Source organism: Saimiri boliviensis, chromosome 12, assembly GCF_048565385.1.
Source record: "Saimiri boliviensis isolate mSaiBol1 chromosome 12, mSaiBol1.pri, whole genome shotgun sequence".
Taxonomy (NCBI): domain Eukaryota; kingdom Metazoa; phylum Chordata; class Mammalia; order Primates; family Cebidae; genus Saimiri; species Saimiri boliviensis.
This window is the reverse complement of record NC_133460.1, coordinates 8,980,936-8,996,070: the sequence shown is the minus strand read 5'-3', so window position 1 is coordinate 8,996,070 and position 15,135 is coordinate 8,980,936. Positions and strand designations below refer to the sequence as shown.

General features: G+C 50.3%; 1 long non-coding RNA gene across 2 annotated transcripts; it reads left to right on the top strand.

Moving 5' to 3' along the window:
• Nucleotides 1-978: 978 nt before the first annotated feature.
• LOC141580535 (uncharacterized) lies at nucleotides 979-12,558 on the top strand. 2 transcript variants are annotated; one of them, XR_012512709.1, is made up of 3 exons: nucleotides 979-1,884; nucleotides 6,499-6,659; nucleotides 11,179-12,558. It is a non-coding gene; the product is annotated as an uncharacterized LOC141580535 (long non-coding RNA). The 2 variants fall into 2 exon arrangements; XR_012512708.1 differs by having other exon boundaries at nucleotides 5,991-6,659.
• The last annotated feature ends 2,577 nt before the right edge of the window (nucleotides 12,559-15,135 follow it).

Genomic DNA, 15,135 nt, shown 5'->3' with positions numbered 1-15,135 from the left:
CGGCTGCCCCTGGGGGTGGAGTTCTCCTAGCTTCGGGTACGGCAGCCAGGCTGGGGTCCCACTGGAATCCGGGACGTGGTACCCGTGAAGGGGCACATACAGGAGCAAGGCAGGAGGAAAATAGGTACCTTAAAAGTTTCCACTTTTTGGTGCCGTACTTCCTGTTAATTTTTCTAAGTCAGTGGTTCTGGGCCTGGTAATCAGCCAGCCTCAAAGCAAAGTCATAAGCCGCTGGAGTGCTAGGGCACAGGTTCAAATCTAACCCCACCGCTGGCGAGCACCCCTGGCCCCTGGATGCGCCCTTAGCTGTCGTTGTCAACTCAGGTGGCCTTGCACCCGAAACAGGACGCAGTACCACATAATGAACTGTCTATTTGAGTGTAAGGATTTGTCTTTGACATTATGGTTTGGAGGTGTTTTTTGTTTGTTTTTAAGAGATAGGGTCTTACCCAGGCTGGTCTGGAATTCGGGGTTCAAGTGATTCTCCTACCTCAGGCCCCAAGTAGCTGGGACTACTTGTGCATACCACCATATCTGGCTCTTTTTTTTTTTTTTTTAAGGTTTCACTTTTGTCACCCAGGCTGGAGTGCAAGTGGCGTGATCTCAGTTCACTGCAACCTCGGTCTCCCCCGGGTTCAAGTGATTCTCTTGCCTCAGCCTCCCAAGTAGCTGGGATTACAGGTGTGCGCCACCACGCCCAGCTCATCTTTGTATTTTTAGTAGAGACCGAGTTTCACCATGTTGGCCAAGCTGGTCTCGATCTCCTGACCTCAGGTGCTCTGCCTGCCTCAGCCTTCTAAAGTGCTGGGATTACAGCCGTGAGCCACTGCGCCCGGCTAGTATTCGGCTGTAAGTTTTGTTTTTCACTTGTAATGTAAGCTCCTTGGCTTTCTGGAGCTTACATTACAAATAACTAGGCAATTACCAGACAGAACAGGTGCCAGGGAGGGTGGGAACAGGGTAGGGGAGTAAGGACAATGTCTGCAAAAGCATCCTGCCCTCGAGGGTGAGACCAGATGTCCAGGAAGCAACCTCCCAGCTGCTTAGGAGGGTTTCTCGAGTTACCTTCTTATCTGAAGACCCCAGTCCCCATCCAGCTGGTCCTGCAGGGCTGCAAGCAGGGTCTTAGGCCTTGTGGCTTCCAGGCCCTGTGTGTGTTCCCAGTCCACTGGGCAGGATAGACAGGCTGGTCCTCAGCGCAGGCATGGTGCACACAGCAAGCACAAAAAGTGCCTGGGCCCTCTCTGCAGTACTCAGACCCCAAAATTCCTTAGCTCTGAGCCCCTGAGACATGCCCTGGTTCCTGTGCTCAGGACAAACAGATGTGAAACTCTGGAAGTGAGTGCAGTGAGGAAGTGCCTTCCACGTGCGGCCATGACGTCCGAGGTCCAAGCCCTGTGGGCACCGCTTCCTCCAGCGGCTCTTTCTGGCCTTGGTGTAGCACACCTGGTGAGGTCGGCACTGTCCAGCCACCCCTCTCTCCTCGGGGTGAGGGGGAGGTAGGGTGTTCTCTGTGATGTAAGGGTTTAGAGCGCTTTTGAAGTATGAATTGTGGCCAGGCGTAGTGGCTCACACTCTGGGGTGCTTGTAATCCCAACACTTTGGGATGCTTAAGACCTGGGAGTTCAAGATCAGCCTGGGCAACATAGTGAGACTCCCCCATCTCTAAAAAAAACAAGAAAACAGATAATCGTTTTATTTTTTTAGGATTCCTAGTCTTTTTGAAAGAGGTTAACAGTCATAAATTTACAAAATTTCAAAGCCTAGCACAGTGGCACACCTGTGATACCAGCTGCTTGGGAGGCTGAGGTGGGAGAATCGCTTGATTGAGCCGACGCATTGGAGACAAGCCTGGGCAACATAGCGAAACCCCATCACTGAAAAGTAAGTAAATTATGAAAATCCAACTGAATTATGACTGCCAAGCCTGGCATTTTATTTAATGTAAAACTATTGCTTTAAAAAAAAAAACAAACTGCCAGCACAGTGGCTCAAGCCTGTAACCCCACCACTTTGGGAGGCCGAGGCGGGTGGATCACGAGGTCAAGAGATCGAGACCATCCTGGTCAACATGGTGAAACCCCGTCTCTACTAAAAATACAAAAAATTAGCTGGGCATGGTGGTGCGTGCCTGTAATCCCAGCTACTCAGGAGACTGAGGCAGGAGAATTGCCTGAACCCAGGAGGCGGAGGTTGCGGTGAGCCAAGATCGCGCCATTGCACTCCAGCCTGGGTAACAAGAGTGAAACTCTGTCTCAAAAAAAAAAAAAAAAAGAAAAAAAGAAAAGGTAAAGTAATGAATATCTAAAGCATAAAAAGATGCTTCCTTAGGTGCCTGATGCCTCAACCCACTGTGCAGAGTACCCAGAGCCATAGCAGGAGCCCCTCCGGTGCAGCCTCCTCAGAGTATCCCTGCAGCACTGGAACCACTCGGACACATCCATGTTAGTGCACTAGTGGCACAACTTCGTCATATTTAAAACATGGAGCCTGGGCAATATGGCGAAACCCCATCTCTACTAAAACTACAAAAATCAGCGGAGCATGGGGGTGTACACCTGTAGTCCCGGCTACTTGGGAGGCTGAGGCAGGAGGATCACCTGAGCCTTGGGAGGTTGAGACTGCAGTGAGCCAAAATTGTGCCACTGCACTCCACCTTGGGTGACAGAGTGAGACTCTGTCCCCCCACCCCCTAAAAAAGCAGCCTAAATGCCCATCTACAGGAAATGAGTTAAATTCATTTGAAATTCATTAATTATGAAATTAGGCCCATCTGGATGATGACATGATGAGTTTAACTCTTGAATTACAGAATAAAGAGGAACTCTGCGGCCAGGTGTGGTGGCTCACACTTGTAATTCTAGCACTTTGGGAGGCTGAGGCGGGCAGATCCTCTGAGATCAGGAGTTCAAGACCAGCCTGGCCAACATGGTGAAACCCTGTCTCTACTAAAAAATACAAAAATCATCTGGGCATGGTGGTGGGTGCCTGTAGTCCCAGCTACTTGGGAGGCTAAGGCAGGAGAATTGCTTGAACCTGGGAGGTAGAGGATGCAATGAGCTGCGATTGTGCCACTGCACTCCAGCCTAGGTGACAAAGGGAGACTCTGTCTCAAAAAAAAAAAAAAAACCTCTGCATTCTCCCAGTGCTCAAGGCACCATGTCAGGGTACATTGTCATCAGGCTGGTAGGTGGGTGGCAGACAAATCCAGGCAGCACCCAGGAGCCCTCATGGCTTCCCTGCTCCAGCTTGGTGGCTGCAGCATGACGCCCCTTCCCTTAGGGCTGCACCGAGCCTGTGGAAATCTTTGTGACCCAGGTTTCACTCATGGGCCAAGATACTCTGCACTTGCTCTCAGCAGGGACGGCACTCCGTGCAGTGCCTGCAGCCTTCATACAGCTTAGCTTTTCTTTCTAGGAGCTAGGAAGCTGTCAGCTTAGCTCTCTGTGGGCAGGGTTTTTAAAATTCTGTTTGTCTGCAGTCAGAGCTAATGGCCCAACATACAAATCCCCACCTACAGGCCTGTCAAGGAGGCACAGGGCCTACACCCATCCCTCCAGGTGCTCTTGTGCAAGTGACAAGCACCCACAGCCTCAGGGGAGTCCTCACTCCCCAATCTCAGTGTGTTGCTCTCTGCAGCATTTGGTACTCAAGATGCACAATCCCTGGAGGAAGATCGCTAGTGGGCTGCACGCCCAGGACCACTCAAGGCCATAGGTGCAAATGTGGATTCTGGTCTTCACGGGCCCTGGAGAGGAGACCTTTCCATAGCTGGGGTTTGGGAGCAGTGGGAGGCAAGTGTGGGGAGAGGTGAGCTTACACAGCCGGGCAGGGGAAGGGAGTAGAAGGCTGAGACACAAAGTGGGGCTAAGATGCAGTTCCTCTCCTGCAGGGTTCTCAGTGACCCCTGGACACTGAAGACTCCCTCTCCATCGGTGCTGTGCTGGGTCTGCTAGGCAAGGTCTCCAGTGCCTGAAGTCCTATGTGCCAGGGCCGGGCCTACCCCAGAGCCCCACGCACCTTGCACGTCAGCCCCAGTGGTTGGTGGTCATGTGTTCCTACAGGATACACAGCCGCAATTCCCACCTCCCCAAGCCCCAGCTTCCCTCTAGGCCAGTGTGGCTGATTTTGCCCACCCAGGAATACCCTGTGCAGAGGTCTCTCCAGGCAGGAGCCTGCAGGGCTGAGGAGGGCTTGTGAACTCTTGAGTGGCCCTACCTGCTGCCCCCAAGGAAGGTGGGCCCCGATACCATAACCCTGTGTTTTGAGCGGAAAGTGTTCCAATAGGGCGTGACTCCAAGTAGTTTAAAAATACAAAGCATGTGGGGAGGAGTCTGGCTTGCGTGCCCTTCGCCTCTTACCTGTCCCACCCTAATAGGTCAGCCTGGGGTTGGTTTCTCTCATGCCTTGTGTGTCTTTTAACAAACCCCCCTTGTGGCCGTCTGCCTTACTCAAGGCACAGGCTGAGGCTGTGTGGGGACCATGCTGTGCTGTCTGGCCGGGAAGGATGACTCCATCACTGGAAATGCATCTGTGATCTGGTCAGTGGGGTCACTCTACCCGCCGCGGCCAGGTACTAATTGTTGCCCCTCTGCAGCACCCAAATGCCTGTTCAATACAACTTTGCTGCCAGGGCATGAATTGGTTTTTTTTTTTTTGAGAGCGAGTCTTGCTCTGTTGCCCCAGCTGGAGTGCAGTGGCACGATCTCAGCTCACTGCAACCTCTGCCTCCCGAGTTCAAGCAATTCTCATACCTCAGCCTCCTGAGTAGCTGGAATGGGATTACAGGCACGCGCTACCATGACTGGCTAATTTTTGTTTGTTTTTTTTGTTTGTTTGTTTTCATTTTTTTTTTTTTCAGACAGTGTCTTGCTCAGTTGCCGGGCTGGAGTGCAGTGGCAAAATCTCGGTTCACTGCAACCTCCGCCTCCTGGGTTCAAGTGATTCTCATGCCTCAGCCTCCCAATTATCTGGGATTACAGGCATATGCCACCACACCCAGCTAATTTTTGTATTTTTAGTGGAGACTGGATTTCACCATGTTGGCCAGGATGGAACTTTTGTTTTGTTTTTTGAGACGGAGTCTGCTCTGTCACCCAGGCTGGAGTGCAGTGGCACTATCTCAGCTCACTGCAACCTACGCCTCCTGGATTCAAGCAATTCTCCTGCCTCAGCCTTCTGAGTAGCTGGAATTACAGGTGTGCGCCACCATGCCCGGCTAATTTTTGTATTTTTAGTAGAGATGGGGTTTCTCCATTTTGGTCAGGCTGGTCTAGAACTCCTGACCTCGTGATCTACCTGCCTTGGCTTCCCAAAGTGATGGGATTACAGGTAAAAGCCACTGAGCTGGGCCAAATATTTGTGTGTGTGTGTGCGTGTGCATATGTATATATGTGTGTATATATATATATATATATATATTTTTTTTTTTTTTTTTTTTTTTTTTTTGAGACAAATTCTTACTCCGTCACCCAGGCTGGAGTACAGTGGCACAATCTCAGCTTACTGCAGCTTCCGCCTCCCGGGTTCAAGCAGTTCTCCTGCCCCACTCTCCAAAATAGCTGGGACTACAGGAGCATGCCACCACGCCCAGATAAATTTTTTTTGGTATTTTTAGCAGAGACAGGATTTCACCATGTTGGCCAGGATGGTCTTGATCTCCTGACCTCATGATCTACCCACCTCGGCCTCCCAAAGTGCTGGGATTACAGGCATAAGCCACCACACCTGGCCAATTTTTGCATCTTTAATAGAGATGGAGTTTCACCATGTTGGCCAGTCTGGTCTTGAACTCCTGACCTCAAGTGGTCTGCCCACCTCAGCCTCCCAAAGTGCTGGGATTACAAGCGTGAGCCACTGTGCTCAGCCCAGGGTGTGTTACTTTTTGCCTCTCTCCCCAAGAGGTTTGCATTTTCCTGTTATAAGTGAGGCTGAGCATTCTCCATACATAAGAGATTGTTTTAATTTCGTTTCCTGTGAATTGTGTACAGAGCCCGAGTGAGGTTGCTGTGGTTGCCACAACCAATTCCCACAAACCGAGTGGCTATAAACAATTCCAGCTTCAGCCCTGACAATTCTGGGGCTAGAAGTCTAACAGGGGTCTCACCAACTGGAACACCTGTGCCCAGAACTGCGTTGCTTCCTGGAGTCCCTTGGTGAGAATCCATCTCCTTGCCTTCAGCTTCAAATGCTGCTTGAGACCCTTATCTCACAGCTGCCTTCATCCCCAAAGTCAGCAGTAGCGGACGTGGCTTCCCCCATTGCCTCTCTGTTCTCTGAGGCTCCTGCCTGATCTTGCACATTGGACACTCTCCCCATCTGAAAACCAGGAGGGAGCGGATACCAGACCATCAGGGTGGGAGCCCAGTGGGGGTCCTCTGAGGGGCAGATCTCAGTCTGGATACCCACAGAATGCTGGGGTGAGGGTACCCTGGCCAAGGGGATGTGGCCGGCAGCACTTTCCCTGCTCAGTGTACCATGGGCCTCCATTCCACACAGGCCTGCAGATGTGCTGGTGGCAGAACCACACACCCCAGGAGAGGGCCCGCGGTCCTGTTGGGCGTTGCCACAGCCTTGCCTGGAGAAGCAGAGCCTCCCCCAGCGTCCAGCTAGCCACCAGTTTTCAAGAACTCTACACTTTTCCCAAATAAGCTGCACAGGTACAGTGAAATCATCTCCTCCCTCCTAACACAGCCACCCCATGCCCCAGTACCAGCTGCAGCACAGCTCTAGAATGAGGGATCATCTCCATCACAGACAAAGCCTCCTTTCCACTCCCATGGGAAAGGCCTCTGTGGACCACTTTCCCATGGGAGCGGGTCCACAGACCTAGTAGGAGCAGTGCTGCAGGGAGTCCATGGGACCTCGTACCCTAGAGTCTGGAGCCCCCTCTGTGGTGTGCCCAGCTCTCACTGTGAGGCCTATACCAGCCACTTCTGCTCTGAGACTCTTTGTGTGTCCTCCAGCTCCTCCTACCAGTCCAGGGGTAGGGTGGGGTTTCCAAGGCCTCTGGGAGACAGAGCTCAGAGGGGCAAAGTCCCTGCCCTGAGGCTACCAGCAGGTGCCTGCAAAGGGCAGAGTGGGCAGTGTCTGGTGTGGAGCCTGTACTTAGTGTGACAGGGCCATCGTGAGGATCCAGGCCAGCCTGTCTGAGACCTCTGCTCACTGCTCCAGTCTGTCCAGGCTCTGGGTCTCCTGGGCCCCACACCAATGGCATCTTCGTGAGGATTAGATTATGGTACCCTCCCTGCCCCCTGGGTGTTCCAACCCTCGGCCAAGGCACATGACCCAGCCCTTTAGAGTCTGGTCTGGACATGGCACCTGTTAGGCCCAGGCCAGGAGCTCCATGGGATGGACCCCACTCCCCCACTGGTGTCCTCCTGGGTCTGAGGATTCTTTCTTTTTTTTTGAGGTGGAGTCTCACTCTGTCGCCCAGGCTGGATTGCAATGGTGTGATCTCAGCTCCCAGGTTCAAGCGATTCTCCTGCCTCAGCCTCCCAAGTAGCTGGAACTATAGGTGTACCATCAACCCAGCTAATTTGTTTTATTTTGGTTAGTTTGTTTGTTTTTGAGATGGAGTCTCACTCTGTCACCAGGCTGGAGTGCAATGGCGCAATCTCAGCTCGCTGCGAACTCCACCTCCCGGGTTCAAGCGATTCTCCTGCTTTAGCCTACCAAGTAGCTGGGACTGCAGGCGCACATCACCACACCTGGCTACTATTTTTAGTAGAGACAGGGTTTGTTTCACTATGTCGACCAATATGTTCTCAATCTCTTGACCGCTCACCTCGGCCTCCCAAAGTTCTGGGATTATAGGCACAATCTCTGTCGCCCAGGCTGGGGTACAGTGGCACAATCTCAGCTCACTGCAACGTTCACCTCCTGGGTTCAAACGATTCTCATTCTTTACCCTCCCGAGTAGCTGGGGCTACAGTCATGCACCACCACACCTGGCTAATTTTTGTATTTTTAGTAGAGAAGGGGTTTTGGCTAGGCTGGTCTCAAACTCCTGACCTCAAATGATCTGCTCACCTTGGCCTCCCAAAGTGCTGGGATTATAGGCATGAGCTACCATGCCCCCAGCCTCCTGGAAACTTCTTAACCAAAGTTCTTTTACTAAACCCCGTTCAGTTTCTGTATACCCCAGTCAGACACGTGAAACCTGTCTACAGGACACAGTCTCGTTTATGTCACTGTTTTCAAACCCAGTCATCCAGGCTGGGGTGCAGTAGTGAAATCTCAGCTCATTGCAACCTCCACCTCCTGGGTTCAAGTGATTCTCCTGCCTTAGCCTCCTGAGTAGCTGGGATTACAGGCATGCACTACCAAACCTGTCTTATTTTTTGTATTTTTAGTACAGACAAGGGTTTACCATGTTGGCCAGGCTGCCCTTGAACTCCTGACCTCAGGTGATCTGACCTGCCCAGCGCCAAATGGATTCATTCTTAAAATCAGAGCTTTTATGATTGAGTCACCTTTTTTTTTTTTTTTTTGAGACGGAGTTTCGCTCTTGTTACCCAGGCTGGAGTGCAATGGCGCGATCTCGGCTCACTGCAACCTCCGCCTCCTGGGTTCAGGCAATTCTCCTGCCTCAGCCTCCTGAGTAGCTGGGATTACAGGCACGCGCCACCACGCCCAGCTAGTTTTTTGTATTTTTAGTAGAGACGGGGTTTCACCATGTTGACCAGGATGATCTCGATCTCTCGACCTCGTGATCCACCCGCCTCGGCCTCCGTAAGTGCTGGGATTACAGGCTTGAGCCACCGTGCCCGGCATACTCAGTCACCTCTTAAAGACCCCCCTCTCAACACTACCACATTGGGGATTCAATTTCAATATGAGTTTTAGGACATGGGGCGAGCATTCAAACCATAGCATAGGTCAACCCTCCCTGAGAAAAGAAGAATCAATTCCTCTGCCAGGAGGGAGATCAACCCGCCTTCAGACCCCTCTAGACCAGCTTTCATTCCTGAAGGCAAAAAGGCTTGTCCCCAGACCTCTGAGGGCAGGAAGGTGGCAGGAAGAGTTTCTGCCAGCCATGCAGCTGCCCACCACGTGGGAAAGAGGCAAGAGAGGAGAGGAAAACACCAGACCGCAGCAGCCCAGCCTTTCTCAGAAACAGTGCAGGATAAAATACAGCCACAAGATGGCAACTGAACTACTTCAGCATGGAGTGTGCAGTGCAGAGCATGGACCCTCTAGAAATACACCACTTACGCTGGACGACCTCTGACATTTTGGTGGGAGATCATTATGTAAATGCTATTTATAATAATAATGTAGAAATAATTGTATTTTTTAAATTTTTTTATTTAGAAAACAATGGGGTCTTGCTATGTTGCCCAGGCTGATCTTGAACTCCTGAGCTCAAGCAATCCTCCCACCTCGGCCTCCCAAAGTGCTGGGTTTATAGACGTGAGCCACCACACTGGCCTAGAGATAACTTTAAGCAGAGAAATTAACACAAGAGCCAGGTGAGGTGGCTGACACCTGTAATCCTAGCACTTTGGGAGGCCGAGGTAGGCAGATCACTTTAAGGTCAGGAGTCCAAGACCAGCCTGGTCAAGATAGTGAAATCCTGCCTCTACTAAAAAATATAAAAATTAGCTAGGCATGGTGGCGGGCACCTGTAATCCCAGCTACTTGGAAGGCTGAGGCAGGAGAATCACTTGAACCTGGGAGGCTGAAGTTGCAGTGAGCCGAGATTGTGGCACTGCACTTCACCCTGGGTGACAGAATGAGAAAGACTCCGTCTGAAAAAAAAAAAAAAAAAAAGAGAAATTAACACAAGAAAGGCTGATCATGCTCTGATTTTTCAGAGGGAGTCAATGTTGCTTAACACTTTAAAAAAAAAAAAAGTGTTTAAAACATACTGTCTTAGTGGGCCACAGTGGCTCAGACCTGTAATCCCAGCACTTTGGGAGGCCAAGTCGAGGAGATCACCTGAGGTCAGGAGTTTGAGACCAGCCCGGCCTACATGGTAAAACCCCATCTCTACCAAAAATACAAAGATTAGCTGGGCATGGTGGTAGGCGCCTGTAATTCCAGCTACTTGGGAGGCTGAGGTTGCTGTGAGCTGAGATGGAGCCATTTGACTCCAGCTTGGGCGATGAGTGAAATTCTGTCTCAAATTTAAAATAAAATACAGATCAAGAGGCCGGGCACGGTGGCTTACGCCTGTAATCCCAGCACTTTGGAGGCTGAGGCAGGTGGATCACCTGAACGGTCCAGCTCTGGCATCAAGGGTGAACTCACTCGCCGACACCCCACTGCACAGCTGAGCTCCCCTTGCCTGTTGATATGATTAGGATATTCATCCACTCCAAATCTCATGTTGAAATGAGATCCTCAGTGTTGGAGGTGTGGGGCTAGTGGGCGGTGTGGGGGGCTACCTCATGGGGGCGGGTCCCTCATGGGGACTTGATACCCTCCTGGCAGTAAGGAGTTCTTGTTTTGAGTTCATGTGAGATCTGGTTGTTTAAAAGAGTGTGGGCTGGGGGCCCAGTGGCTCATGCCTGAATCCCCAGCACTATGGGAGGCCAAGGTGGGTAGATCACTTGAGGTCAGGAGTTTGAGACCAGCCTGGCCAACATAGTGAAACCATGTCTCTACTAAAAATATAAAAGTTAGCTGGGCGTGGTGGCACATGCCTGTAATCCCAGTTACTTGGGAGGCTGAGGCAGGAGAATCGCTTAATCCTGGGAGGCAGATGTTGCAGTAAGCCGAGATCATGCCACTGCACCCCAGCCTGCATGACAGAGTAAGACTACGTCTCAAAATAAACAAACAAATAAATACATAAGAGCCTCAGAGGTGTCCTTCGCCGCCGCAGCCCCCACCACCGCCTCCACTGCCATCGCCGCCGCTGTCACCTCTGCTGCTGCCTCCTTGGGGTCCTTCTTCACCACCCCCTTCGCCACCTCTACGCATTCTAGGCCTTCTGTCCTGGAGAAGAAGCTACAGTCAGTCTACCTTGTGGGCCTGGGGCACAGCCATGGCAGGCGGTGGCAGAGCGGGCCAGGCCTCTGCCTGGGCAGGGATGGGCTCTACTGGGGCCAGCAGGGCTACTGGGGCCAGGAGGGGTGGCAGCCCGATCAACCCGGCTTCGCTGCCTCCCGGGAACCCGCAGCTCATCACTCCCATCGTGGCACAGCTCAAGGGCTGGGGTCTCTTTGACAGCTTCCGACAGGACTGCCCGGCCGATGTGGACACCAAGCCAGCTTACCAAAACCTGGGGCAGAAAGTGGATAATTTTGTGTCAACATATCTGGACAAGCAGGAATGGAATCCTACAGTGAACAAAAACCAATTGTGAAATGGTCTGAAGCCGAGTGTGGTTCAGTCAGGGATGTTGGAAGCTGGAGTAGACAGGATTATTTCTCAGGTGGTGGATCCAAAACCAAACCACATCTTCAGGCCACAAATAGAAAAAGCAATTCGTGAGTTCCTGGAGGTCCAGAAAAAAGCAGCTGTGCCAACATCCCCTCCAGAGCCTGAAGGCCAGGACCCTCCAGCTCCCGTCTCAGGACGCTTCCTAAGAATATGTCTGACACCTTTTGAAAGCTCAGTTTTTGGTGAAGAAATGGATTTGGTTATATAAGAGGGCAACTTCATACTGAAGATAGGCCAAGGTTGTCACTGGTCTAAAGATTTCATCCTTACTATGGGCAGTGAACAGATTGAAAGGGGAGCAAGTTCGGCAGCAGGAAAGCTGACCGTGTCACTCCCTGTATTGTGCTGCTATTTGGTCCCCCGTCCAAGGGCGTGACACCAAGTAGACAGTACAGAGAGAGAAACACTGCAGCAACCCAGGGTTGTCCCAAAACAGACTTTTATACTTGAACATGGAGACTGCACATGGACTTTAGGGTTTGTGCTCTGGGATAAACGAAAGCTACAGTGAGAGAACATAACTGATCCCAAAGACAATTTAAAAGAACAATGACAGTAAAGGTTAACTGTGAGTAGTACTTGACAGTGCTTATTTGATATTGTCTCTCAGTTCCAAACTAGATTGTACAAGTCACTAGAGTCAGATAGCTTTAAAGTTGTGACCTTGTACGTGAATCTTCTAGCCAGTTTCCTTTCCTTTGCAATAGGTAACAGAACATGCAATCCTAGAATGTGTGAATAGTTCAGACATGAGGTATAAGGAAAGTCATTTGCAGGCTCTCTGTCCAGGGCTGTTTCCTGTCCTGCAGGGGCTAGTGAGTCTTATATATGTTTATTCTCACATTTTTATATTTTTAGAAAAGTGGTCAATAAATGGATTATCTTTCATAAGTAAATAAAAGAGTGTGGCACTTTCCCCTCTCTCTCTTGTTCCTGCTTTTGGCATGTGAGAGGCCAACTCCTCCTTCACCTCCTACCATGATTGGAAGCTTCCTGAGGTCTCACCAGGAGCAGATGCTGGCACCAGACTTCCTGTACATCCTGCAGAACCATTAGCCAAGCTAAACCTCTTTATGAATTACCCAGTCTCAGATATTCCTTATAGCAATGCAAGAGCGGACTAAGACAGCTGTGAAAAGGCACCATTATACTCCTGGTCCCCACTCGTTTTTGATGAAACCCCAGCTCTACCAAAAATACAAAAAATTAGCCGGGCCTGGTGGTGCATGCCTGTGGTCCCAGTTACTCAGGAGGCCGAGGTAGGAGAATCGTTTGAGCCCAGGGAGGTAGAGGCTGCAGTGAGCTGAGATGATGCCACTGCACTCCAACCTGGGTGACAGAATGAGACCACATCTCATTAAAAAAAGAATGAAAAGAAAAGAAAAATAGGGACCCTGCAGTCAGCCATCAACTCCTGACTTCCTGACTGTTCTGAGCCAATAACTGCAGAGGCCAGGGTTTGGCTGCCCAGGCTGATTGTCCCAGAGATTGTGTGTCAGAATTTTCTTTTAGGCCGGGCACAGTGCCTCACACCTGTAATCCCAACATTTTGGGAAGTTAATGGGGAAGGACCACTTGAGCCCAGGACTTTGAGACCAGACTGGATAAAATAGTGAGACTGTCTCTCTCTCTCTCTCTTTTTTTTAGATCAAGTCTCACTCCACCCAGGTTGGAGTGCAGTGGCACAATCAAGGCTTGCTGCAGCCCCAACTTCCTGGGTTGAAGTGATGTTCCTAGCTCAACTTCCTGCGTAGTTGAGACTACAGGCATGCACCACCATGCCTGGCCAATTTTTTATATTTTTAGTGGAGAAACAGTTTCACCGTGTTGCCCAGGCTAGAAGACTGTCTCTCAGGGAAAAAAAAAAATTCTGATGGTCTGATCACTGCCTGTTTGCAGATTTGGTTTCTTCCAGGCAAGGCACCCTCCTTGTTCCCTCACCTTCCCTCCCATCCAATCATAATAATGGATGTCAAACATGGCATCTTAATGTCCAAGCCCCTTTGCTTGCCTGCTGCTGTCTGCCCAGCAGCCAGGACAGGCCCAGGCACATGGCAGGGCTCACTGGACTGGCGGGTAAAGGAGGAACCAGATAACCCCCAAGGAGAAATGGCTGCTAACTCATCTGCCCCAACAGCCAAGGCTACCTGACTTTCTAGAACACTTGACTCTTCAGCAGCAATCATCTGAAAGCCTAAAGAGGAGAAGAAACATGGCCAGGCATGGGGTCTCACACCTGTAATCTCTGCACTTTGGGAGGCCAAGGTGGGAGAATTGCTTGAGCTTAGAAGTTCGAGACCAGCTTGGGCAACATAGGGAGACGCTGTCTCTACACAAAATTTAAAAATTAGCCACACTTGGTGGTGCCTGCCTGTAGTCCCAGCACTCCAGAGACTGAGGTGTGGGGACTGCTGAGCCTGGGAGGTTGAGGCTGCAGTGAGCCATGATAGTGCCACTGCATTCCAGCCTGCATAACAGCAAGAGTCTATCTCAATAAAAAGGAAGGAGCCGGGCGCGGTGGCTCAAGCCTGTAATCCCAGCACTTTGGGAGGCCGAGGCGGGTAGATCATGAGGTCAAGAGATCGAGACCATCCTGGTCAACATGATGAAACCCTGTCTCTACTAAAAATACAAAAAAATTAGCTGGACATGGTGGCGCGTGCCTGTAATCCCAGCTACTCAGGAGGCTGAGGCAGGAAAATTGCCTGAACCCAGGAAGTGGAGGTTGCGGTGAGCAGAGATTGCGCCATTGCACTCCAGCCTGGGTAACAAGAGTGAAACTCTGTCTCAAAAAAATAAAAAATAAAAATAAATAATAAAATAAAAAGGAAGGAAAGGAAAGGGAAATGTGCGAAGAAAGTTGCCCAGGTACCACGGCAAGAGACTGAAGGTACAGTCTGTCCCAGTATAATAAATAAATGCTTACTTAGATGTAGCAATGACACCAAATATATTTAGAAACAATCACATGATCAATTATATAATCAATCTTAAATGATTATTCTCTATTATTAATCTTTGCTTTAGTAATATAGTGTAGAAACATTTTTGGTTTTTTTTTTTTTTTTTTTTTTTTTTTTGAGACAGAGTTTCGCTCTTGTTACCCAGGCTGGAGTGCAATGGCGCAATCTCGGCTCACCGCAACCTCCGCCTCCTGGGTTCAGGCAATTCTCCTGCCTCAGCCTCTTGAGTAGCTGGGATTACAGGCACGTGCCACCATGCCCAGCTAATGTTTTGTATTTTTAGTAGAGACGGGGTTTCACCATGTTGACCAGGATGGTCTCGATCTCTTGACCTCGTGATCCACTCGCCTCGGCCTCCCAAAGTGCTGGGATTACAGGTTTGAGCCACCCTGCCCAGCCCAACATTTTAGTCTTATAGTATAGACAATCGGGTGTAATATAATTAAGAACTAGGCCAGGCACAGTGGCTCACTCCTATAATCCCAGCACTTTGGGAGGCCGAGGTGGGTGGATCACAAGGTCAAGATATCGAGACCATCCTAGTCAACATAGTGAAACCCCATCTCTAATAAAAATACAAAAAATTAGCTGGGCATGGTGGTGCATGCCTGTAATCCCAGCTACTCAGGAGGCTGAGGCAGGAGAATTGCCTGAACCCAAGAGGCGGAGGTTGTGGTGAGCTGAAATCGCGCCATTGCACTCCAGCCTGGGTAACAAGAGCGAAACTCTGTCTAAAAATAAATAAATAAATAAATAATAATTAAGAACTAAAGGGACATTG